Below are 24,875 nucleotides of genomic sequence, written 5' to 3'. Positions count from 1 at the left end.
TTTTATAAAGTTATCCCTACTATTCATCTTTGTGAACAAATTATTTTCTTGCGAAAAGTTGAACATTGCCAATATTAGCAAAAAATAGATGAGGAGAGTTGTAATATTCCAAGGGATATTGATCTCATTCCACATCAAAGGTCATGATATCCTATTTGCACTCCACTTCAAATGGACCTATAGTGGTGGGCCATATCTAGGTCCTCTTATGTTGTTTCCTCACTCTATCATATGCAGATGTGAGTTTTCCCACAATCTCCAACAAAATGAGCCTATTTGATGGATATCTTGGGAGTTTCTTCATATTCATAGTTGTACCTACTACCCTTAAGTAGGTGAATATCTTGAATTAGATGTAATAGGCACCCATCTCTGCAATCTTGGTTGCTACCTCTATTGACATCCTCTTGGCATAATCACCCTCAATGAACTGAATGATTACAAAAATGAAAGCATCATTGGCTATTCTATATTTTTTCTCTAATCTTAGATCTTCTTTTTTACTAGTTGGGGATATATCACATAAGGCCAAGCATTAGCATCTGACATGCTTCCCTTCTTATAAAACCCTAGATAGTCAGTTTTCATTGTCGTTAGTAAATACACCAGGTATGATGTCATTTAAAATTTGGGGTCAGCGTTGACTCCTACCAACTACTCATCTAAATTTTTACATAGTATTGTAGATCAATAAATTGGCATTTTAGTTGTTTTGATGGTCTCAATAAAATGTACCATCCAAATATTCAGGTGCCCAACTACTAGTAGACACGTAACATTGCTAAAAAGTACAATGGACTGTCTAATATCATACTTCATGCACCCTCTAGTCATATCTACCTTTCTTGGTCTTCTTCCCACTAGTGTTCTCTTAATCAAGAATGACAATTGTATGATCTCTTTAGCTTCTTTTTCATGTTCCCTATACCATTGTTATGCTTGATGATAAGTAATTTTCACACATTGATTCACTCTTAGAAGATGGAAGACTTATCAATGTTCCTCGATCACAAATCCTAGACTATCTCCCCTATTATACTCTTCATAACTCTTTCTTCAAACACGTAATTATCTACCAATGCCATGACAAACTCTAAGGATTGTATTGATAGTGGGATGTGAGGCCACACTAATCAAGCCTTATCTTAAAATTGCTAAGACCACTGGTGACCTCTCCTTATGCTTGTTTCAAAGTACTATGAATATGTTCTAGTCTATATATGTTAATTACATATCTCTAATCCCTGAATGTGCATTCTAAAAGCATGATTTCTTGGGTGCCCCTTGAAACTTGAAAACAACTAGTTTTGCAACCATCTTTTCTGTAAGTGACGATTATGAGAAAGCCATTTTATTTGCACAAAACTTAAATACATTAGTTTGGAGAGTTGAAAATAAAACCCTAACAAAATCCTTACTACTAAAAAACTAGACCCAGAACCCCAAAACCCTCACAAAACTAGTTAAATCCCTAATTCAATTATATGTATGTAATTTAGCACACCAGTACACCTTGATGGGTGTGCTACATGCGCTAAATGACTCAAGAGTAGTCATTTTCATATAGTTGCATAGGTGCATAGGTGTGCACATGTACATAGGTGTTATTGCACACATTACATGTTCAATAACAACTTTGGCTAGCTTTACAAGGTTAAGAGTGTGCACCTACACACCTCAACGAGTGTGCATGTGTGCACCCTTACTTGTGTTCTTAGTTTGAATGGTAAATGGATGCATGTGCACACCTTGGGGATGTGTGCACATGAACAACTTTTCCTTTGGCTTATATTAAGTTTTGATTAAAGGTGTGCACCTGTGTACCTTGGATAGATGTGTAGGTGTGCACCTTTCTCTTAGGAGCATTTGTGTCTTAAACCATTGAAATGGTAAATAAAGGTGCATAGATGCACACGAACAATAGGTGCATAGATGTGGACCTTTCTTTTAGTTAACTTAGTGTTTATTGGTGTGTGCAAGATATTTGGCACTCCTCTATAGGTACAAAGGTGTGCTTTGGGAGACTAAAGGAGAATAATTAGAGAGAGGAGGGATAGTCCTAGGTATTTATAGACTAGGGACCATGCACACCTTTCAGATGTGCATACCTACACAGGTGTACACCTCCAAAGGGTGCATTTGTGCACTTTTGCATCCTACACACACATGATAGGTCTTCATGTGCACTAGGTGCAATTAGTGTGTACCTTTTCCTCTATTTCACATTTCTATGCCAAATCTCACAAATTTCACAACTAGGGTTTTTAGGCAAGGTTGTAGGAAACACATAGACTCTGGGTAGATTCCCAAAATTGACTCATACCCAAAACTAGGGGTCTAGAAAAGAAAAACAATTACTTGGTTTTCCCCATTTCTAGGAGAAATGGGGCATGCATTGTGAAACCACAACAAGTAGCCCCAACAAGATATAAGAAATGACAAAGTTATTGCTTCATCAACAAACATCCTTCCAACATATGTCAAATACCAATTGAATCCTCAATACTTTGAGTGCATTTTGAGTTTCTTCATAGTCAAAACCTCATAATCTTGAATCTTTAAGTTTAGTGTATTTTTAGTGTATTCATTTTCTTTAACATCTCATAATTCAATCTATCATGGGCTTCTAACAACCTGAAAACAATCTTCCACCCTGTTAGTCCATTTGTCAAGAATTCTCACAAAATATGTTTATTAATCATTTATCTAACTAGAAGAGAGAATTCATTTTGAGTGCTCTTCACGAGTTATCATTTTTTTTCATTTGAGGTCCTAGGCAATATTCTGAATTTTTCTTCATGTAGCTCATATGCCAACTTTTAATTCTTCCATGAAGCCATTGTTTTAGATACTAGATAGCCATTTTGGAGTAACTATGCCTATTATCAAACTACCATTCTCGGACCATTTTGGAATCTTTTATTCTTAACACCACTTTTTCCTTTTCTTTTCTTTTTAAATTTCTTTCTCTCTATACCCTAACCATGCTTAGACTATGTGCCTAGGGAATTAGTGTCATTTCTTAGATTTCATCTTTAGTTGATATCCCTTGTGTTCCACTTTTAAGAACTTTATGAAAACTCTCATGCCAATGACCTTAGCAATTCTTTTGAAAGCACCTTTTGTTTGAACTAGTAGCATTTGGACTATCCCTTGCTTCCATCAACCTTGCTTTAAAAACACTAAGATACTCAATCTTTAAATCTATGAAGTGGTAAGAGTTGCTGAACTGCAATTCTAAATTCAAGACTAAAAGTCCTCTATTACTACAAGTAACATTTGTTCTTTAGTTGGTACAAGAAACAAAGTCATCTAAATGTTTTCACAAAGAAATACCTCTTCCCAAAAGTCAAAAACAAAATAAAATGGTTTATGAAATGCATCAAGATAAAATCTTGATTGTACCTAAACCCTAGAGTGACACAACTTTGAAAGAAAATACACAACAAAAAGCAAACACACTTACAAAAATAAACACATGATTGAAAGAAAAATAGACTTGCAAAAATAGACACAAATGTGAAAAAGGAATTTGTTATTATTATTTGTTTTAAATTATTTTTTTACATTTATTCCTCAAAGTAATGTTTCAAGAATTGGCCATTGACTAGCAATGGAGCCAATTCCCATTGTAAGAAACTCAACCTAAAAGTAAATTCTCCTAGAATTTCCACAACTTGATAAGGACCAATCCACAAGTGTTGAAACTTAGTGTGGCTACCTGACTTTTCCTTTGCCTTGTCTCATAGAAGAACAAGGTCAAATATTCTGAAAGATTTTATTGTGGTCTGCTTGTTAAACCATATTTTAATGATAGCTTGATGTTTTTCCATATGCTCTAAAATAGTTGTCCATTTTCCTATCCATCTCTAAGAGATTCATTAGTCTAATCTGAACCCTGTCAACATCTTTAGCTTACCCACTTATGAATTTTAAAATAGGAATCTTGAGGTTAAGTGGGAATGCTAGCTCTTGTTTGTATAGGAGTAGGTATGAGGATGTTCCTAAAGAACTCTTTACTCTGACTCGGTCTATCCATAATGCATATTTAAGTTGAGTATGCCAATCTTTAGGATTTTCCTTCAACAAATGTCTTATTACTATGATCAAGTTATTATTTATAGATTTGGCCACCATTTCCTTGTGGGTAGTAATTTTAAGAGAGCTTGATTATAAATTTATTATCCAATGGCCACTGGGTAAGGAATATTGATGCAAAGGCTGATCCATTATCACAAACTAGAAAGAATGGCAACCCAAATCAAGTAACAATATGTTTTCCAAGAAATCTATAACCACATTTGTCATGGAATTACTAAAAGTCTCAATTTCTATCCAATGTCTACAATAATATGTAGCTAAAAGATAGTAAATAATATCTTGATACCAAACATTTGTTATTATACCTTAATCAATATCAACTCAAGATACTATAATCCTCTTTTGTTGATCTTCCATGTTCACTTCGTTGTCAAACCTGAATTGATGCTCATTTTTTTATCTCATTATTAACTATCATCTTTCCTCTTACTTACTTCATTGGTTGAATCCCTAGATCAAACTCTTGCAATATCGCCATCTATTTTCCTTGTATTTTTTCCAACTCATTTTGCATTAGTAATGTCTTAACTGCAAGATCAGGCACAATTGCATACACCTTACTCCTTAGTATATAATGAAACAATCTCTTGAATTCCTTTATAATAGAAAATAACTATTTATCTAGATTAGAATAATTGACCTTAGCATTCATTAGGGAAAAATTAATCAATGAAATGGGTCTTTCATCTTCTTAATCTTTCTTCTACATAAGAATTCCAGCATATGAATGTTCTAAAGCAAAAGATTATACTTTAAATGGCAACTCATAATCTAGACTGACAAGTACTGCAGCTATAGAAATAGCCACTTTGATGTCCTTAAATGATTCTTTATTTCTAGAACCTATTCTATTTTCTCTCCTTTCTTGAGCAAATCATTAAGAGGGTGCACTATTTCAACAAATATAATTAAAAAAATGTGCACCATTGTTACCTTCCCAAAGAGAGATTTGAGTTCTTTACCACTGTGTGGAGGTGACAACTTTAGAATAGTTTTAATTATTTTAGGATTGATGGAGATTCTAGCTTCAAAGGTAATATGACCAAGGAACTTTCCTTTAGTGACCTCAAACAAACACTTCTTGGGATTAAGTGGCATGCCACATTTCTAACATCTATTGAACACTTGTCTTAAACTAGCAATGTGAGTGCTTCGATCCTTTGAAAAGATAGTTAACTCATCCATGCAGATAACAATAATTTTTTTTATTGATCTATTGAAAGCTTCATTCATGGCTCGTTGGAATGTAGCCCCTGTGTTGATCAACCCAAAGGGCATTCTTCTATAAGAAAAAATCCCCATTTCATTTTGCAAGTAGTCTTTAGTCTATCTTCTTCATCAACCATCACCTGATTATATGCAGAATATATGTCTAAGAAAGACATCATGTTTTATCCATTGAAAATCTATAATACTTCGTCAAGTGAAGGTAGAGGGTACTTATCCTTTTGAGATGCTACGTTCAAATTATGAAAATCCATGTAGAGGCAAATCTCTCCAGTCTTTTTCCTCATAAGAACTAAATTAGCCACCCACTTAGAATAGTGTATGGAGAAGATAATCTTGGCATCAAGTAATTTCTTAACTTCATTATCAATGGTTCAATAATGGGATTAGCAGGTCATTTCCTTTTTCGAAAAGGTTTGGCATCTAGTTTCAACAGAATATCACATGTGATGATATTAGGATTGCACATTTTGAGTTCTTCATAACTCCAAGCAATGACATCTTTGTATTCTCTTAGTAATTGAAGCATATCTTCTATTTCCTGAGCATTGCATACCTTTTCATCCCTTACCATTCTAAGATATTCATTAGTACTCAAATTATATGAATCACATTCTTCGATCCCCTTTTCTTTAATTGTTCTTTTGTTAAGTGTTGATTCATTACAATAAAAAAATTTCTCCAACTCAACCATTTCCTTAGGAATAGTGTTGATTTTTAAATTGAGAATCCCATCTTCATCTTCAAGTTCTTCCTCCTCAGGTTTGACATCTAGAGTGTCATCAATTTCTTATTCCTTAAAATGACCATTGTACATGATAAACTCAAGTATGTGTTTTTCATCTTGGAATACTTGGAAGTTTTTAATTTTGTTCGAGTTAGATGGGGCAATAATCAATTCTACTAAAAATATTTTCAAATTTGTTCTCTCAATGGGTTGTAATGCCCTTGTTGCAATTGCTAAGGCATCTTCTGCCATGTTTCTAGTTCTAAGGATGGACCTTATATTCAAATCTCCAAAGTCATCCATTAGATCCCATACTGTCTTTCACTAAGACAATAATCTCCTATCATTGCAATAATAAATTGATTTCACTTGTCTAGTCACCAACTAGGAGTCTCCTTCGATTATGAGAGCTTTGAATCCTTTCTCTAATGCGAGGATAAGTCCAAGAATCAAAGCTTCATATTCTACACAATTTTTAGTACATCCAAACTATAATCGATATGTTGCATAGAAAGACCTACCTTTTGGGTTGATTAATTCAATACATGCACTAGCTCCTAATTTTCACTTAGAGCTATCGAATTGGAGTATCCATATTGGATCTTCTTTGGGCTTCCTAGACTTATGCTCATTCAACTATAGTTTTACTTCAACTTAAACCTTAAAGGATTTCTTCTTTGGGATCATTTGTAATCTCTCTCGTGGTGTGCTACATGATTTTTCCTTTTTAATCTTTGATATGGGGAATGCATGTTTCTCTTGTTGATCTTGAATTTACCCAATCAATTCTATAATTTTGTCCACTTTAGGCTTAGAATGAATGATCACTAAAGTTCAACCTTGGCCTTTTATAAAATATGTCCTTCTTTGGATCTTAATCATTCTTGGTGGAGGAGAAGACAAACCTCCACCATCTAAAGAGGTATCATTGTATGATGCGTTGAGATCTTCTACCTCTTCTCCATCATTCCCTACAACTTTAGATATGTATGCGTAATTTAGATTTTCTGTAAGTACTTCATTTGGAAGGTGGCCGCTCTTTATTTCCATCATTTGCATTAATACCTGGGAAACTACTTCTTGACAATGTGAACATTCAATCTCTGAATGACTAACTTTATGCAATCTATAAAATACAAAAAGGAGCAACACAGTTGGGTCTACTTCTTCACCTAAACATTGCAAGTTGGCCACCATGCTATATATGAATTGCATTACGATTTCTTCTTTTGGAATCAGAATCATGGATCTTTCATCTTGATCATCTAATATTTTATTTGAAGCAATATAAAAAATCATCACTTTATAAGAGGCTAAATCAAATTGTAGAAAAACCACCTCATTTAGTGTATTGTATTCTATAATTATAATTTTCAATTTAGGCTCTACAATAGTCTTAATATGATTATTCAATCCCATCCAAGATAACCTCAGTTTAGTAAAATCCATTGAAAACCATCCTCTTAAGGATTTTCTCCATTCTCTACTTAGTGGAAATCCATATTTTTCAAGAATTTCAATTACATTTATATCTATGATGACTTGAATTTAGGGGTCAACTATCAATTGTATTCAAACATATTTCAACACATTGATAACCTTTACTTCCATTGTGATCAGTTATATCACTATTTGATTAGTTGGCTAAGTGACACCCAACCTTTGTGTTATGGAAAGAAACATAACATTATAAGAAGCTCTCAAATTAATTAGGTAGTTGTGAAGAAATTGATGCTAAGGAAAAAGGGAGGCACCTCAACCTTGTCTTAAACATAGTTGGGATTGCCTCTAAAGCATTGACTTGTTGAGATATTATCTTTTGAGGAACAATATTTATATTATGGGGTGCCTTTGTATGGAGAGTTTTCATTAGTGCTTCCCGCTAATTAGGAAAATTTTGTAGCATGTTGAACATGAACATGTTGGCCTTTGTTAATTTCAAATCTTCTACTGAACTATACTTTTTAGTAGGTCCCATGCAATATTTTTCAAGACTATAAGCACATTTCCTTGAGTCTAATTTTGTTGTCCTCCATATGGAGGTCTTATAGGTACTAGGTTATTAGTTGCTCTCAGATCTGGAGGAGTTGGTTGCAATTTAGGGGGACTACCATCGGTCATGGGTTCATTTTGACTTCACAAATTGTAGGTATTTTGACTATCATTCTAAAAGAAAAACTTTTCTCTATGTTGAGTATTTCATTCTTGATACAATGGAAAACCAAATTCTTTGTTAGTTGGTTGTTCCATTCTCATTTTCTATGAAGAATCATAGGATTCTAGCATCATGGTATTGAATTGCATAGGGGACTTATTATGATTACAAATTGGATTTTGATTTATTTGGTGATTTACATTGTAATATGGGTCATAATCATTTAGTACATTCTAACTATTATCATACTAATTGATGTCCACACAGTGGGCATTGTTGTTGTTATTATCTATAGGAATACTTCCATTATTCAGATAGGTGTTCCATTGTTGTGATTAGGAGGATTGGACTTGTTTCCTCCATTTTTGTTTTGACTAAAAATCCTATTGTAGTTTTGACTATAATTGTTGTTGTTGTTGTAGGGACTATGATTTTTTCTCTAAAATTTGTTATTATTTCCTTGTGATAGCTTCAAATAGGTCAACTCATTGCTAGTTTGAGACATGGTCTTCTTCATTTGGCCAAGCTCAGATGCAACATTACTCTTTGTTTTAGTAGATGTTTTTTCCTTTTTCTTAAAGAAAGAAGCTTTTGGAGGTTAATATATTGGGTATGTTTAGGCCAAAACTTGTGGAGTGGATGCCTATTATAGGTGTTGGATTCATTGGTATGAATCGGCTAGGCATTGGTGGTACTCCAACAGGATATGTCTGTATTGTGGTAATAGCTTGTGTTGGGGGCATCAATCCTCCTCCATTAGGTTTAACCTGTCTTGTGAAAGTAATTATTTTTTAGAATAATTTGTCCAATGTGTCAATATTTGTAGCAAGAAGTCTTCTTAGGAAAATAGCCATAAGATGGTCCATAGAATTTAGGTAAATTTGAATCATGGCTTCGATCGATATAGTGTATGGTCTTTCCATCTTGTGGTATGCCATATAAAAGTGGTGATTGAAGCCTAAAACCATTTTTGCTAAGTCCCTTTTGACTGATATGAATTTAGGATGTATCACAGTTGGGTTGATGAAAGTTTTGAATTGTTCCAAGAACAATTTTTTGAAAGTGTCCCAATCTTTGACACATCTTGGTGGTAAATTGGCATACCAATTAAGGGAAACTTCTCCTAATGAGTATGGAAATAAATGAAGAACCATAAGATGGTCAATATTTGTAGCAGGAAGTCTTCTTAGGAAAATAGCCATAAGATGGTCCATAGAATTTAGGTAAATTTGAATCATGGCTTCGATCGATATAGTGTATTCTCTTTCCATCTTGTGGTATGCCATATGAAAATGGTGATTGAAGCCTAAAACCATTTTCGCTAAGTCCCTTTTGACAAATATGAATTTATGATGTATCACAGTTGGGTTGATGAAAATTTTGAATTGTTCCAAGAACAATTTTTTGAAAGTGTCCCAATCTTTGACACATCTTGGTGGTAAATTGGCATACCAATTAAGGGAAACTTCTCCTAATGAGTATGGAAATAAATGAAGAACCACATTCTTATTAAAAATCTACTTTCGGTTGCAAATTTCTTTGAATACCTTGATGTGATCTTTAGTTGTTCTTGTCTCTCCATAGGTGAACCTTGGGAAAATTTTTTTTGGATTCTTAGAAAAGTCATTGAGTACTCCTATCAAGTTGATTAGTGAGTCTATAAAATTTACAAAAAAGTCCATCAGTGGAGGATTTTGTGGAACAATAGGTGGTTAGTTTGGAGGTGGAAGTGAGGAAGATGATAAAATATTGAATAGAAGTGAGAGAATTCTAGGAAATCCTTTGTCACTATGAGGCTTATGAAAATGACTGAGTTCTAAGAACGCTGGCTCACTATCTAAAGATCTTAAAGTAATATATTATTCATATAAAACCAGATATCACACTAATAGTTGGGCTAGTTGCTAGGTTTTTTGTAAGTCTTAAGGATTATCACATGATGACTATAAAAAAGGATACTATATATTTACAAGAAACATAGGATTATGGACTATATTACAAGAAAAATGAAAAGTTTAAATTGAAAGTATATATTGATATAGATCAGGATGGAAATATTGATGACAAAAAGAGTACAAGTAGTGGGACTTTCTTTCTAGGAAAGGGACTAGTATCATCAACAAGAAAGAAGTAGAATTGCAACTCGCAGTCTAAAACATAAGCTTAATATGTACCTACAACAACCAATTTTTCTAACATTGTGTGGATCAAGTAATTATTTAAAGGAATGAGTGAAGAGATCACTGAACAATTTGTTATATTATATGATGAAACAAGTGCTATAAACATATCTCAAAATCATGTGATGCACACCAAGACCAAGCACATTGCTATTAATCATCATTACTTGAGAGAGGTGGTACAAGACAAAAGTCAAATTGGAGTATGTGAATATAAAGGAATAGATAGATGATATATTCACAAAAGAATTACTTAAGGATGATCATGAATAATCAAGAGGTAAATTGAGGGAATTTTTCCTAACTGAAGATACTTAAGGTAAGATGGAGCTCTACATCAAAGGTTTTGTATATAATATCTTACAAAATGATGTGAAAAGTCATGATTTAAGACCTGCCTATAATTTGTGAAAAGATCATGAGGAGTGTGAGATTAAATGTTGATATAATTTCTATCATAAGAAAGTTGATAGATGAAGAACCTAACTCAAAAAACTAATAGAGAGATATCTACATGTTGAAGATGTATTAGACAAAGTCAACTAAAGATGTTGAAGTGTCTATGGAATTATTATGAAAGAGGGAGAGATTGTCAAATATCTATGATGTTACCCTTAATAATGAGAAAGAGATAGATATTCTAAAGAAATTATAATATAATAAAATATATATCAAAGAGGGGGTGTGTATGTATAGAGAAAGTTCATGTTCTGATATGATAGAAGAAGTTTTGAGATTTAATAATTATATCTAGAGGTGTTGCATATCAGATTTGCATAGATGATAATCATAATGAAACTAAAAGATGATATTAGGGAGATTGTTGGCTCAAGAGATGAGAATCAAAATAAAACTAAGAGATGTGATCCGAGAGATTGTTGGCTCATGAGATGATAATTAGAATGAAACTAAGGACATTAAATAAGATATGTTACTTAATAGAGAGAGAATTGATTGAAGCAAGTCAAGTATTTTAGATTCCATAGTAATCAAAGGTGTTTCCATCAATGTCAAAGAGGGAGGTTTTTGGAAACTACAATTGGAACAATTATTATGTTGTCAGTGATCTCAAAATTTTATTGTGAGATAGTTTCTACCTAAGTCGAGTGGTATACCATTTGATTGATGAAGAGGATTTGGAAAAAATAGATAACAAGAAGACCTAGTTGAAATGTTGATTTATGTGCAACTATACAAGGCTCTTGATTAGTTGGCATAATGATGAGACAATATAGTTTAATCATTAGAATAAGTCAAGAAGATAGTTGAGTTGAATCCTAATTGTTATTATAAGTGAATGATGAAATTAATAGGCTAAATTGAGGAAAAGAGCAAAAGGTTAATGAACTTATAGGTGAAGAATAGTTTTTCTAGTATCGATCAAGTGAATTGTAGAAGTTGAACCAATATAGTGTGGATAGATTACCAATGAAGACTGAGTATCATAAAATTTAGACCAAGAAAAGATAATATAAGCCAACAAAGATAGTTAGTATTAACTGAGTTATCTAGTAATGACCGAGGAATATGAACATAGTTGTGGCTAAGTATAATATATACAAGTTTCGAGTTGCAATATGTGCCGAGCTAGAAAATAAAATGTCAAGAAACTCAAGTGCCAAGAAAATAGATAGTGTCGAGTGAGTATATGTGCTAAGTGAAAAATAGATGTTGAGCATGTTTAGGAGCCCACCAAGCAAAAATTTTAGTAAATGTTGAGCATTAGTAATCAACAAGTGCCAAGAAACACAAAACCAACATAAGAGTTTGTGCCTTCACAAACTAAAATGTACACCATTTTTCATGCCAGCTAATGGATAGATCTTGAAGCTTAGAGATAAAATTGAAGCTACTTGATTTCCTATGTAATCAACATGCAACCAATCAAATAATTGGAATGCTAAAGAGGCAAAATGGATGAATCTCAATCATAGATTCATACCTAACCCTAAGTCATGAAATCTTTTTAAGGAGATCAAAGCCCCATAATATGAGTGCACTAAATGAAAAGAATGTGATGCATGTAAGCAAAGAATAGAAGGAGTAAAAGGAGTAAAGTGATAAGAGGACATTCAAGCTGACTTAGAAGAGTAGGAGTATTATAAGATCAGTGAGCAAAACAAAGAATCAACATTATAGGAGCTTCATATCACATCAGTGAGGATCAGATCAGACAAAACAAGGATCTAAAATCAGCAATATCAAATTGTAAGTCATCAGGTGAAACATTCTACTATACTCTCTAGCAATTGATGTAGCAGAATGAAATCCTATGGACTTAGGTTGGTTTAATAACCATTGTATAAATCCTTTAATAAGGTGGCATTCCAAGTGAATGTCTTGCAAATCCTTTAGATAGGTGCACTTCTAACAAGCTGTAAAAGCCTTTAATAGGGTAGGCCTCCCATAGGTTAAATCATTACTAATGGTCAAACATTGTAACCTTGACAAGTTACATTATTGTTGTTGTGGTAAGTTGTGGGTGTCATCCCCACCCCAATTTTACCTTCTCATTTTGGAGGGTTTCTGGGTGATCAAGTCTAGTGTCAAATGTTTTTCATGCATGCTTTTACTTTAATTTTATTTCAATATGTTTTTATGCATGTATTGATTTACGTTAAAAGTATTAAAGGCTAAAGTTTAATACTTCTAATTCACTCCCCCCTGCCACCTCTCAGAAGTATACATCTTAATTGTAAATTCCAACAATTGTTATCAGAGCTAAGTTCTCAATAAGAGAAGCCTTAAAGCTAGGAGAAAAGATCTTGAGATGGAGGCTTACAAGTTGGGAAAGACCATTGAAAATTAGGAGATTGAGATACATCTCTTACTATAGTAACTGGATGAAGCCAGAGATTCCTTGAGAAGTTTGCTAAAGAGAATGAAAGAGATTGCCATAGCTGAAAATGACACTCAGTAGAAGGAGATTGACACCACAAAGTTATTTATAGATGATAACTCTTGTATATTTGATGCAATAATTGTAGATCTCATGGACAAGAATAGAGTACAAGATAAGGAGATCTGAAATATCAAGTTGGAGCAAGAATCATAAGCAATATTGCTATGTGAGCTGACCAAGAAAAAGAAGAAAGTTGTAGAAGACAAGGCATGATTAAAGAAAACAAAAGAATCTTGTCAAACAGATTAGAAGAAAAATGTGTAGAGTTTTCTAGGATCTCAAACATGCAGTTGGATACCCTAAGACAAATGATGAATGCCCATCATGAGTTGAATGTCAAGGATATTGAGATAACTACATTGAAGTTACAGAATGAGCAACTATAGCATGACCTAAAAAGAGAGAAATTTTTTTTTGAAAGTTTCAACAAGCCAAATAAAGCTATCAAATACTTTGAGCAACTATTGAAATCCCCTAGATCTAGTAAAGACACATCAAGATTGGGCTATACAAGCACTAAAGAAGGAGAATCATCCAAAGTTGTTTTAGAAAGAAGCAATAAAGGTAAGAACTCTAAACCTTCTTGTCATCATTGTGGGAAGAAAGGACATATAGCTAATGTTTGTAGGGGAAAGAATTCTTGTCAGAATGCTAAGCCAAGGAACATGATCCATTGTTACAAGTGCAACAAACAAGGTCATCGGGCACATTAATGTAGAACAAGGACCATGTGTGCACCAAGATTTGAAGGACACTACTAAAATTGTCAAAAGTTTGAATAGAAAGCCTTTGAGTGTAGATCCAAGTCCACATGGTCATCAAACAAGGGAAGAAATCATGAAAATTCCTATAATTGGGATTAAAATACAAGACATAGCTGTCACTATTGTCAAGAGTATGGACACATTCTATAGAACTACATAAGAACACATTTTAGTGGAAGCTACAATAGATGTTTAAGACAAACTATATGATTTAGTTGTTTGAAGACTGGTCATATCCACAAGCACTACCCAACAAGGACAAAGGCACCTAACTCTGAGTTCAAGAAAGGAAAAGGGAAATAGATGTTGAACACATAAGAGGAGAAATAAATAAGACATGGGAGAAGAAATATGGATGCATCACATCAAATGAAGGGATCACTTCACATGAAAGGTTAAGTGGTCACACTTCATCAAACTAAGTAAGAAGAAGGTATGTGAGACTGATATTTAAATGCTTCATTACACATTAGTTCTAAGATAAGTTATTACTATAAAGGATAAAAATTACCATGAATAAAGATGCAATTTTATGAGAAAAATACAAAGTAAAAACTAGAAGTTTTTCACATAGTTTTCGAGTAAGGAAAGTTTCCTTCAGATGCCAAATGAATGATAATGAGAGCTGAATTATTAGCCAAGACTAGTTGGAGCCGAGTGAGTAGTTATTGTCGAGAAAAATTAATGTTACTTGCAGCTGAGAAGAGGCAATTCTAATAGCTGCCAAGTGATGGGAAAACCAATGGAAGCCAAGTGAAATAAAAATCATATAAGGAGCCAAGCGTATAGTTGTATATGCACTAAGCATTAAATGTTATGTATTGAAGGGTATAAGGTCAATTTTTTCAAACATATTTCATCATTCAAACAGAGAGAAAAGATTGAGAAGAGTAGAAAAGTAATTTCCAAGAAAAGACAAAGTATTTGCAAAGATTCCAGCAAAGATTCAACATCACCTCATCGATCTAAGGTATTTCTCAAGTGTCAAGCTATACTGTTTCAAACTTTTTTGAAACCCTAGGTTGCAAAATGGCTTCTATCTCCAAAAACCCTAAGGATAAGGAAGCTTTTGAGGTTTAGTTAGTTAGAAATGAGGTTAAGCAAGTAGATTTTAGGGCAATTCCAAAAGTTGCGTATAAGAATGACCTTGTTGGCACTTTATCTATTTTCCCACCAAAAGTCATAATGGTTCAAGATGTTAGGAAATGCTACAATTGCATGGTTGGAGGGATTGGTGACATGGAGATTTTCCTGGCCTATGAAAAAATGTGTGAGAATGGGGTATTGAAAGAAGAATTCAACATTTTTGATAGAAAGGAACTAAGACGTGTCCTAGATTTCCCCATGATCATTAAAAAAAAATGAATTAGAATAGTTTTTAGAAAAATCCATGATGGATGCCTATGGTTGGAAGGTTTTCCTATCAAGTTATCAAAGAGAATCATACATAGGGTCACAAGTTATCCAACCCTAGATCGGTCAAAGACCCTAAGAAGTGACTCCAAGGAAGTCATTAAGAAGAACATAGGGGCACAAAGGAATAAGAGGGGTATGACCATAGAAATCATCAAAGATCCACTCATAGAGTTTGTACTTAGGGTCATATCACACATATTCTACTAGTCAAGCTGATTGAATAGTGTCCCATGCAATGCAGTTGATGTTGGCTACAAAATTGTTGAGAACAATCATAAATATGATCTAGTAGAACTACAATTACAAAATTTTTTGGATAATTTTGGAGCAATAAGAAGATCCAAAAGGGCTTAGTATAAATTTGGCTTAATTTTCATATGTATCTTTTCCTATGTTCAGAATGAATTTCCCTCTTTTGGAAAGATAGGATGAAAGACCAATAGGTCTATAATGGTACAAGTTAATGAGTACATAGAGCAGATGGGAGCCAATTTTGAAACCATCATGACAAGCTATTTTGGGGACTTTAAGAAGTCCATGAAGAAAAGACTAAGAATTCTAGTTTTCCTAGTATAGCAGCACATCAATGAAATTTGTTTCTTAGTTGATATTGATTATACTTATATTCAAGTAGCACTACCAAGAGTTAGATGGCTAAGGCCATTAGGATATGAGATAAACATTGATGAGGCATCGATAGCAATCACATCATTGCTTATAGAAGAAATTGATAAATTTGCAAAACCTTTTGGCACTTATGCTATTGTTAGATCAAAAGTTGTCATGGATCTAAAGACAACATCTATATTGAAAAAGAAGGTTAAGTTGGTCAAGAAACTTAAGGCCAAATTTGGAGAAGGAATTGCGAAAGGAGAAGAGGAAGAAGAACAAGTCTAGGAACCACTTTCATTGACACAAGGCATGGGTGAAGATGAAGAGGAAGAAAGTGTTGAGGAGGAACAAGTTGAGGAAGCACCAACTAAGCTAGAACCCAAGAAGAGGAAATCAAGCACACAACCTCTAGCACAAACAAAGAGAAAGAAGGTTGCTCAACCAAGTCATGCAAAGCCTACTACAAGAATAAGCACAAGAGCCACAAATCAAAAGGATAAGATGAAAGAAATAAAAAGGGCAATAGAATAGCAAGGTCTGGAAAATAAGAAATTAAGTAGAAAATATGTTGCTCAACTTGACTCTGATGAAGAAAAGACTGAGTAAGAAGACACAAGCCAATTTAGAGTTGTAAGTCATGCCACCATGCCTAATTTAGACAATATTTGTGATAATATTAAAGATAATGCAGACTTAACTAGCTTGAAGAACATTGATTTCTGTAACTTAAGTAGGGAAGAACAAAACATGGTTGAGGAATGGGTCTATACCATGATGGCTAAGTTCAAGAACACCCCACTTGAACTTTATAATTCAATGCCTAAAGATTTATTTTCTATTGTTGAAAATAAATGGCATTATTGCCTTAACATGGAGAAGGAAATAAGAGAGTCTACATTGGCTCGAGTAATGCCAGAGCTTGCAAAAGGACAAATAACTAAGGCTAACAAGAAGCATGGGAGAAAATTTGCACCCAAATATAGAGCCATAAACATTCTCCAAAACAACATTAAAGATGTTGTTAGTAAATCCATTAAGATGTGGAAGTTGATATATGTTTTAACAATTGTTAAGCAAGGAGAAGATGATCCCTTTGCAAGAAAGAATACTAAGGAATAGGGGGGAAATGATAAAGATCTAGAAATTGAGAAAGAAAAAGGAGATAACATAGTGGAGGAGACACAATAGAAAAAAGATGAAGTGGCAATAGCTAAGTAGCAATAAATAGAATAGAATGTGTTAGACACACAATTGCCACCTTTGAGCCCTCCACATGACACCTCTACACCTATAGACATAGTAATAGTAAATTATGTTTCCGAAAGCTATGGTCAGAACATCAATCTATTGACTGCAAAGGATCTCAAGAAGTTCCTTGACCAATCAACATTACAAGCTCAATTATGCAATAATCCTATATTGGTCAGTGTAGATGAATTGTAGAAAGTTGTAGCTACCTTAACAAAGGACAAGGTGAATCCAAAAAAGCCACCTTCTTTTATCCCTACAACTACCATTGGACAACCTATAGGGAAAACATCAATAGTTGAGTCCACAGTCAAAGTGATGATGATTGACGACAAGACTTAGACTGCAAAGGAGAAAGAGCCTACAAAGGAAAAAATAGGAAAGATGGATACTCCTGCCTCTATTGCACAAATGTAGGGTACACCACCAAAAATAATTGTTATTGATAGAGACAAATCAAAAGAGGACAATGAAAGTCCAAAGGAAAAAGAGTAGGAAGAAATTCAAACATTGGTAAATCTACCAACTTCTAGGTCTCCTACAAGAACCCTTCAAAAGCTGAGCACTAATATTATGCCACTAAAAATCTCAACACTTGGCTCAAGCTCTACAAAAGTTGCAAGGGTACTTCACTATGGAGACCCTACATTAGATGAATAAATAGTCATTCCAAAATATGACTATGACACTATTACACTTGATTAGATAAATCTCATGTAGGAGGCATTAGAAAGGAAGAAGTAGAAGATACTCATAAATGCATATAAACAAAAGAAAGCATTACATGAGATTAAGGACATCTTCTTAGGTGCCTTCAATTTGTAATCACCTAATGCAACAAAGCCCATTTTGTAGCAACTCTCAAAAATAGTGGACCAGGTGCAAAGTGAAGACCATGACACCAATTCAAAACTAATGGAATGGTTAGAGAAGAAATTTCAAGAAAAGGTCAATAAAAAGATTTACAGTGAAATAACACTATCACAGGTAGAGCTGGAAAATAAAATTGAGAAGGTGAAAATAGTACTTGAGAAAATATTCTCACTATACTTAAAATTGTGCGATCCTTCAATCTTCACAAAAAAAACAAGCCAAAGAATAATGAGCTTGAAAATAAATATAAAACTATCAGGCATGCAATCGCCAAAAGATCTAGCACAAAGTGAGAAGCACTTTCATAGAATGCTTCACACATAGAGGGAACTAGTTGTGTTGACAGTGGAAGAGGCTAATACTAGAGCCAAATTAGTTCAAATACAAGCCACCCTAACCCCTCACATGGAGATTCTACAAAAGGAACTAGACTATGCAAAAAATGTATTGAAGAAAGATCCTAATCTTTCAACATTAGATAGCTTAGTTCACCTTGCAACAGAGACAACGATACAAATCAAATCCCTAGAAGTTGCAATACAAAACTAGGATGCTACTTTGAGAATTATGATGGAAGTAAACAAAGCCTTCTTTGAAAAATACTTAGTCAATGTATGAACCCTTTGACATAAGTGTCAAAAAGGAGAAGAAATTGTCAAAAGGGGGAGATAAATCAAAAGGCTAGAAGGAGAGTTAATCTGCAAGGGGAGACATGTGAAAGTGGGAGCCAAAACATAATAGAGCAAGCAAAGGGGGGAGTGCAAAGCAGAAAATAAAAAATAGGGCATATCAGACTAGATCAAATAAAGAGTACCAGAATGAATCAGCATGAGGAAAATCCAATTAGAGAGATTTTGGATACAAAAAAGTCACATCAACTCAGGGGGAGTTACAACAATTTTTAGGTATATAGTCCTTCACAAAATTTTGAATAGTTTTGAAGTTCTATATATATGTCAAACTATAATTGTATTATGGTTAAGGAAGATAGGCTCATCATCCATAGTTAAGTGTTTTTGACACTCATGTCAAATGGGGAGATTGTTGATCTTACAATGATTTTGACAATTCAATATCAATACACTTAAGCTATTTTCTAAGTTCATGTCAAGCTAGCAACATATGTTCAATATAATATATATAAGTTTCAAGTTGCAATATGTGTTGAGCTAGAAATATAATAAGTGTCAAATTACTCAAGTGTCAAGCAAATAGATAGTGTTGACCAAGTATATGTGTTGAGTGAAAAATAGATGTTGAGCATGTTTAGCTGCCAAGAAAGATAAAATTTCAGTAAGTGTCAAGCATCAGTAATTAGCACATTTCAAGCAACACAAAATCAACATAAGAGTATGTACCTTGACAAACTAAGATGTAAACTATGTTGCATGTCAGCTAATGGATAGATCTTGAAGCTTAGAGATAAGATCAAATCTATTTGATTCCCTATGTAATCAACATGTAGCCAATCAAATAATTGGAATGCTAAAGAGGAAAAATGGATGAATCTCAGCCATAGATTCATACCTAACCATAAGTCACAAAATATTTTTAAGGAGATAAGAGCCCCATTATTTGAGTGCACTGAATGATGATAATGTGATGCATGTGAGCAAAGAAAAGGAGTAAAAGGACTAGAATGATAAGAGGACATTGAAGGTGACTTAATAGAGTAGGAGTATTGCAAGATCAGTTAGCAGAATATAGAATCGACATTATAAGAGCTTCATATTAGGTCAGTGAGGATCACATTAGATAGAACAAGGATTAGAAATCAGCAATATCAAATTATAAGTGGTTAGTGCTGCAGTAGGAGAGTGGGAAATAGAATAAGAAATGTTTTATGTTTTCAATATTTAAATTTAATGTTTTCAATAAACGTCCTATATGTGGTGGCATACCTAGAGTAGCAGTTCGATGAGCTCCTCAGGTATAGCCACCTAGGACCAGGTGTAGGTTTTTTAAATTAGAATAGTTTTAATTTGTAGATAATAATTGTCAGATTCCAATAATAGGTAGTAGGCAGTCTCGGATTCTTATCCTTTTCTTGGATAGAAGACGAAAAAAAATGTGGATATTTAAAATGTGGCCTACTGCATGATTGTCAGATTCCAATAATAGGTAGTAGGTAGTTTCAGATTCTTATCCTTTTCTTGGATAGAAGACGAAAAAACATTCCTCATCCTTTTATTAGAAAAGGAGAGTCAGTTTTAAAGAACCCGGTTGGCTATGTAAGAGAGCCATTCAAATTTGGGTAATAAAGAAAGATTCAATTTTTTCCTTAGAAAGGATATAGATAATCGACTATGGATTTTGGCAGAAATTCGATCTTGGTCTCTCTTGTCAAAGTGCAAATATATTTTATTTGAGGACATTCCGGGTTAAGGATCTTGGTGTGTGGGTGAAGATAAACTATGGAGATTTATATATTCTGATTAATCCAATCTTGAGTTTGGTTCGAGTTCGATCTATAGCTAATTGATTTCATGCCCCTTGAAGTAACTCAGTTGAGTGAGTATTCCTCCTGAGCTTTCCAAGGTGTGGCTCTGCATCATTTTTGGTATTAGAGCTCAGCAAAAGGTTTGGGAAAAAGTAGTTGTGTATATGTTTTTGTGATTGTGAAAGATTGAGAGAAATAGTCTAAGAAGAAGTCCAGGAGACTAGATAAGAAGAAAATAACTTAGCTGAGGAATGATGGGACAAGAAGAAGCAGCTTTATTGCATCATTTTTGGTATCAGAGCAGCTTTTTTGATAGACCTGTGAATAGACATGTATAACTTTTGAACTAGAAAATATTTTCTCAATCCAATCGTTGATATTTTGCGTAACTAGGTTTCAAAAAACATCATAATGGAAGAAGAAGAATTAGAAAGACAAAGCTATAGCCAAAAACATTCTATATTCCGAACAAAGTGCAAGTGCAAGAATAAGGTATGCAAAGTTATAGTTGAAAGTGGTTCCTTTGAAAATATAATCTCAGGAGAAATGGTTGAGAAATTGAATCTTCCAAGAGTACCTCATGATTTACCTTACAGAGCATATGGGTTAGGAGATGAACAGTGGATTGATGTGTTTGAAAAGTCATATGTTTCTTTTAATATTGGACTATATTTTGATACCATTGAATGTGATATTATGCCTTTTAAAGATTGTCACTTGATTTTGGGAAGAGCATGGCAATATGACAGGTCAACCATATATGATTGTAGAGAGAACACATATACTGTCAACAAGAATGGGAAGAAGATGGTTTTGCTTCCATTGAAGGATGATACAACATGGAAGGAATCAAGAAGTATAGGTCTTATTGATAGGATAGCATTTCCAATGCATGATGAAGTGAAAGAGGAAGTGAAAGAAGTTTTGGTAGAGGCAAATGAAACTATAGAGAAGGCAGCCATAAAGAGTGTAGATGTATGTGAAGTAGGTACAAAAATCTCAACAATGATAGATGTAAGTTGTCCTTTGGAAGGGAAAGAACTTAAAGAGCAGAAAGAAGATAAATTGCAGCAAGTAAATGTTGATGAGAAGAATAAAGAGGAAAGTCCTATGGGATTTCAGTGTGAACAATTTGTGGTTGGAACAGTAACATGTCCTTTGAAAACAGAGAAGAGTACAATGCTTGAAAGTACTCATATGAAAGAAAGTTTGGAGGCAAATGATGAAGCCCTAAAATCACATAGTGTAGTGAAATGTCAAGAGGAATGGCATGAAGATAAAGCTAAAGAATGTGTAACAACAAGTTCTAAAGAAGAATATGATTTATGCGAAGATTTTGCAGCCATCATGAGAGAATGGAAAAGGAATAGTGGTAGTATAGAGACTCAGAATGACAAAGTTTTTAAAGAGGAGATATCTAATGATGTTATGAAAATAGAAGCTGAGATTGAATGGGTTGATGAGAAGGTAACAAATTCTGATTGTGTTTATGACAAGGTTGAAGAAACTCAGATTGAGAAATCTAATTTGGTTCCAAAAGAAGAGACTATAGAAAAGCTGGTTATGGGTTATGAATGGGATCAATTTTTTGCATATTCTCTATGTACGGAGATGTGGTATTTTTGTGAGGACAACAAAGAGCAATTTAATTGGAAAGTGTATTTGGTGGAATCACAAATGTATGTGGTAGTAAAAATCTTACATGGGATAAAGTTGTTACTGGAAATGAATGATCAGCAGCAAATAGTTTTTATGTTACGAAATAGAGACAAACCAAAGATTAAGATGAAGGAAAAACAAATCCAAGGGAGTCAAAGACAAGAAAATGCAGGATTGCAACTGGAAGATGAATATCAGCTTAAACTAAAGATCAAGAAAGGTTTTTCTTTTCTAACATTTATTTTTGCAGATAGTTCTAAAAAGACTCCAAGGAGATAATATATTCAGTATCCAGTAATATGGAAGAACATCCCTACAACAAAAGATATTCAAATGGACGAGGAACAAAGCAACAAGCATGGTTTATCACTACAACACCTCATCTCAAGTGGACTTGAGATTCTTTCTACACGAGAGTATGCTGCAGTAGCAGAGCGAGAAATAGAATAAGAAATGTTTTATGTTTTCAATATTTAAATTTAATGTTTTCAATAAACGTCCTATATGTGGTGGCATACCTGTTGGATACAATTAAGTAATTGTGTATTGTCTTTGATGTTACAAAAATGCCATATCAGTTATCAGACAGAGTCTACCGAGTTCTGTCGGTCAGGAAAACAGTTTACAGAGTCTACCGAGCTCAGTCGGTCAGTAAAGCCTTTTGCAGTGTATACCGAGCGTTCTTGTATGTCACACAGTGAGTTAATGATAACCAAGTTCGCTCGGTAAGCTAAGAAAAGTTTAGTTCTTACCGAGATCACTCGGGTATCAAAGGCTTTTGTAGCGAACGGTTAGTATTAACCGAGTTCGCACGGTAAGCTAAGGAAAGCTTAGTTTTCATCGAGCTCACTCGGTAATTGAAGACAGCTTTTACCGAGTCCAGTCGGTTTCCAAAGGAAGTGGCAGGTTTACCGAATTCCCTGGTAACTGTAGTTTTTACCGAGTTCTGCCAGTTAACACAGGAAGCAATTTTTTTTTGAGTCGGCCAGTGAAGAATTTTGTTTTTGATTATTAGTTCAAGCCGACTTTTGGAATATGTTTTGTCAAGTTGGTTGGGCCGACCTGGTATCATGTATAGTATATAAAGAGAGGCTCAAGATGTGGAAAAGTGTGGATATGAATAGTGCAAGGAAATGCAATGAAGAGACTTGTGTGTGCCTAAGCAGAGTTGAGCAGAAGGAAATCTTGGAGCTGCAAAGATATATTTAATCAGTAAGGATCTTGTGGAGCTAAACTAAGATCTGTATTCAGCAAGATAAGTTGCATGTATTTTCAGATCATTCATTGTTGCTTTCTAACCATTGTAACAGTGATTCCAAAATCTCCTAACAGAGTTGGTTTAACAGCCATTCCATAAATCCTTTAACAAGGTGGCAATTCAGTTGAATTGTTCTAAAGACCTCTTACAAGGCCACTCCTAATAGGGTGATTAAATCCTCTAACAGGGTCACACCTAACAGTGTGTTTTGTAACCTTTAACAGGGTTGGCTCCTAATAGGGCTCACTTCAGAAGAGTGAAAATTGGTGACTAGTTGCTGATGGTTTTTCCCATATTGGGTTTCCACGTAAATCTGGTGTCTACTATGTTCATAATTTCTTTCTTTTGCATGGTTGCTTATTTCAGTAAATGCTTAATAAATTAACTAAACATCTATCCAGTTTTAAGTAGCAATTTATGTGTTTACCAAGTAGCAGTAGCAACTAAGTTTAAGGCATCTTTGGGACTGTTCAAAATGTTTTTTGGGGTAACTGATTCACCCCTCCCCTCTCAGTTATCCCATCTTGATTTTCCAACAATTGGTATCAGAGCTTTTGGTGCTTGCAGGAGGAGATTTCAAAGATCTAAGCCAAAGATCAAGATGTCTTACAAGAGGGAAATCCCAAGGCTTAACCGAAACAACTTTTCAGCATGGCAGGGATTAATGAGACTTCATCTAGCTTCCATTGGTGACACTGGTCTGAAATATCTTGATGAGAAATATGTAGAACCATCAGGTACATTATCAGTCAATGACATTGCTATAAAGAAAACTCATAACATTATGATGATTGATATTGCATCTGCCTTGAGTTATGAAGAGTTTGATGATGTCAAGGACTGCACTACTGCCTATGAAATGTGGGAAAGACTGAAAGAGATCTATGGTGGAGATGACAATGTCAGAAGAGCCAAAGCTGAAATTCTGAGAGGACAGTTCTATCAGATTAAAATGAAAGAAGATGAAAACATTACCAAATATGTTGAAAGAATTAAAGCATGTGTCAGTGCTATCAAAGCTTCTGGAGGAAGTATTAGTGAAGAGACAGTCATAAGTAAATTTCTTAGAACTCTACTTCCAGTTTATGCCATCAAGGTATCAAGCATTCAAGAAAGAAGGTGTGAGGCCAATCACAAGATAAACCTAGAGGCCATAGTTGGAAGATTGACAGCATTTGAACTAGATAATTTTGATAATTATGTTCCAGCTGCAAAGAACATTGAGTCTGCATTTGAAGCCAAGCTTTCACTCAAGGACAAAGGCAAAAAGAAGAAGGAATCTCAGTTAGAGAGTGAAGATCAATCAAATCAGA

Source organism: Cupressus sempervirens, chromosome 7 (assembly GCF_028749045.1).
Source record: "Cupressus sempervirens isolate cs-2001-9-10 chromosome 7, ASM2874904v1, whole genome shotgun sequence".
NCBI lineage: Eukaryota > Viridiplantae > Streptophyta > Pinopsida > Cupressales > Cupressaceae > Cupressus > Cupressus sempervirens.
This window is presented reverse-complemented; position numbering follows the sequence as displayed.